The following is a 3,522-nucleotide window of genomic DNA, read 5'->3' as shown; positions in this document are numbered from 1 at the left end:
CCATCCCCCTTCATTTATCACACTGCAGAGATATCAAACCCACTGTATTTTTTCAGTTCTCTAGCCAACACCATGTCCCCATCTCTCATGCACTCTATATCTTCAGGAAGTATTTCTTGAATACCTATGCCAGACATTTGGAATGCAGTTTTGAACAAGACAGGCTGTATCCCTGCCTGCGTGGAGTTTACTGTCTCTGGAGGAGAAAATCAGGTAAATACCACAATTCACAGTGTAATAAGCAGCGTGATGAGGGAGCGACTCTGGTGTCAGAAAATAGCTCGTATGGTCATTGAAGAGCTGAGTTTTAAGCTGAGATCCAGAGGCTGAGTGGGAGTTTGCCAAATGGGGGCTGTAATCCAGGCAGAAAGAGCAGCTTGAGAAGACTTTAAATGGGGAGAAACAGCTCCGAGGAACTGAAACATTCAGCTTGGCCAAACTGTGGAATTTGAGGATGAGAGGAAGGGAGAGGTAAGACTGACAAAGGTTAGTCATGAAATACTTTGAAGCCTGTATCAAGTTTCAGTTTGGCTGCTAGTAAAAGATCAGAGACTTAAGTTACAGTTTTCTTTCCTTATAGAAAAGAAGCCCAAAGCACAGGGCTGTATGACTGCTCCAGAGTTCTTGGGCGCCTGAGTCCGTTTTGGCTCTTTTTCTCAGCCGTCCCAGCCACACGGTTGGGATTCTCATTGATAGCTTATGCCTGATGGCTGCTGCGGTGCCAGCCATCACGTCCCTGAAGCTGGCAGAAAGACGGAGAGAAAACTGGGGATGGGCACAGCCTGCGGTCTGTTTCCACTTCAGGAAGCATTCTTGGGAGTTCTGTCCAGCAATGTCCACTTTCAGCTCACCGACCAGAGCTTGCTAACGTGAGAAATGTTTCACTTACAGATATTTTATAGACATAGGGACACAACATTATCTACAAGAAAGAAAATTCTGGTCTTTGGAAAGACCGTAACCTTTTCGAGTCACTGAGTTACCAATGCATCTGATTTCTGTACTACCTTTCAAACCTCTCAGAAGCACCAGGGCTACTGGAGAGGGCAGGGTAATCCTTTAGTAGGGGTACACTACTCTCTTGTTAAAATCAGGGGTATGTTACTAAGGAACAAGAAGACAGTCTTTGGAATGGTAACTGGCAGTTTACATGTTAGAGGTCACGTTAACGAATTTGAACTTTATGGGGAGTAATGAAGAATTACAGGTGGTTGAACTTGCTTGTTAAAAAGGTAATTCTGGCCACAGTGGAAAGAATATACCGGAGGAGGAGAGAGGCTCAGGACAGACATCTAACCCAATACTCCATGCAGGAGATAACGGTAATAATGATCAGCTTGACTGGGTTGAGGCAGGGTATAAACAAATAAATGACATTCATTCAGTAAATATTTATTAAATGTCAATGTTTAACACGTATAAGACACTGAGCATGGCTTGGGAATGTAGAGTGACAAGAATAAAAAAGGGGGGGCACAGTGCTGCTTTTATGGGGGTCTAATCTAGTGGGGGCCCAAATGTAAAATCTAGTGGGGGCCCAGTGCTAGGAAGGACTCAATAGCCTACTGGGAGCACTCACGGAACATCTCCCTTGAGGAAGTGGCATCTGAGCTGAGCCGAGCCCTCAAGGGTAAGAAGGAGTCACCTAGGGGGAGCAAGGTGGTGGGGGCGGGGGGAGAGGCTCCTTGTGGAATGCTGACTGGAGGAGTGGATGCCTGGGAATCAGGAGGTGATGGCAGCCAGCTACGTCTCAGGCAATGGACGAGGGTGGAGGTGGACGGGATACAGAAAGGTGGAAGGAATGAAGAGATGTTTGGGAGACAAGTTCCAAAAGATCTGACAGGTAGGTGAGAGAGGAAGGGGTTAAGGGTGCCACCATTGTTTCTCCCTCATGCAACAGGACCATGTAGAGTGTTATTTCCCCAGATGGGGAGTGTCAGAGAGAACCAGGCTTGGGAAGAAGGTCAGACATTTGGTTTTGGACGTGTTGAGTTTGAGGTGCTCTTGAGACGTGCAAGAGGGCATATTGGGTAGGCACTTGGACCCGAGTGTGGGGTTTGGAGAGGATTAGGCTGGGCAAATAAATAGACGGAGCTACCAGGTGTAGGTGCTATGTGAGTGTGTCCAGGGAGGGATGGGGAGTGGAAGAGGAAAGGAGAGTTCTAGGACCCAGCCATAAGGGGCATCAAGGCATTTCTCACATCAAAAAAATAAATAAATAAATAAATAAATAATAAATAAATAAATAAATAAATAAATAAATAAATAAAGCATTCCACCCCACTTCATACATCAAACACCACCCATGGGATCAGTGACCTTCAGCCTAAATCCCAAAGCTCCTGGTGCCACCCAGGCTGAGTGAGTGACAGGCCTGCAGTCTTCCAGTCATCCCAGCCTGCTTCCACCCCTGCAGGAGGCCATTGTAAGTGACAGCTCTTGAGTGCTTTTCCTAGCACTGGTGAGAAACTTGTGGGAGTTTTGTGCTCCTTTTGTCTAAAAGCCTCTGTGTCCAAGTTGAGATCATCCACTAAACTGGGCCGGGACTCAGTCTCATGTTAAATTTTGCAGTTGTTCTGGGTTGTTTGGGACTTTGCTGCACACAAAAGACATGGTCTCTGTCTTTGCCCTCTCCCTTCCTTTGGAGTAGCAAAGTTCAGCCGCCCGACTGTGGCTGAGCCTTCTCCTGGGCTGCAGCCTATGAGCTCCGTGGCTCTGCTATGCAGGGCTTCTCAGCTCCCAAGGGCACCCTATTCCACTCCGAGGCAAATAATGGGAAGCTAGACTTGCTTGGTTGCTGTCAATAGGTCAACAAATCTCTTAGTACTCCAGTCACAGGATGTTTAGATCTGTGGGGCTTAGGGCAGGGAGTTTGCCTGGGGAGAGGGACTCCAGCCTTCTGGAGAGATAGAATTGTTTGTGAGCCTTTGGGGAGCCTTCAGTTCAGCTGCTATGAGCCCCAGCCCTGCCTGGAAAAGTCTAGGGTCAGCTGAGACCCCAGGACTACTTCCTCCTTGGACAATGATCTCTTCTGCTAAACCACAGGGTCTTGGCTAGCCTTCAGAGCCAGCATCTCCAGCTGACTGTTTTTTGAGGCCACACAGTGCCCCTGGAGAGGAAAAGGCGATTCGGAGCCAACTCCTAGGCAAGTGGCCCAGCTTTCAGTCTCCAAGCCACAGTGTGGCTTCTTCTGTCTATTGCCTAGACTGGTCACAGACTCTGGGGAGGAGGGGAAGAAGACAAGCTCATCCTGTAGAATCCTATGCTGTGGAGGAAATAGGAGGGGCCACAGCTTTGGGGAAGATTCCCTGGAAGGTGTGCACTGTGGCAGTCCCTAGGAATGCACAGAACTTGACACTGAACAGCATGACAGTGTGGGGACAATATGGGACTGTGCTGTGATTTTTGTTTGTTCAGACATTACTGAGCACCTACTATGTGCTAGCCTCCTTGCTTAGGAAACAAATACTAAGGTGACCAAGAGCTCTTCCAGGAGCCGACACGGCCACACACAATGGAAAT

The sequence above is a fragment of the Lynx canadensis genome, chromosome A3, assembly GCF_007474595.2.
Source record: "Lynx canadensis isolate LIC74 chromosome A3, mLynCan4.pri.v2, whole genome shotgun sequence".
Taxonomy (NCBI): Eukaryota; Metazoa; Chordata; class Mammalia; order Carnivora; family Felidae; genus Lynx; species Lynx canadensis.
The sequence above is the reverse complement of the archived record's forward strand: the minus strand, read 5'-3'. Positions refer to the sequence as shown.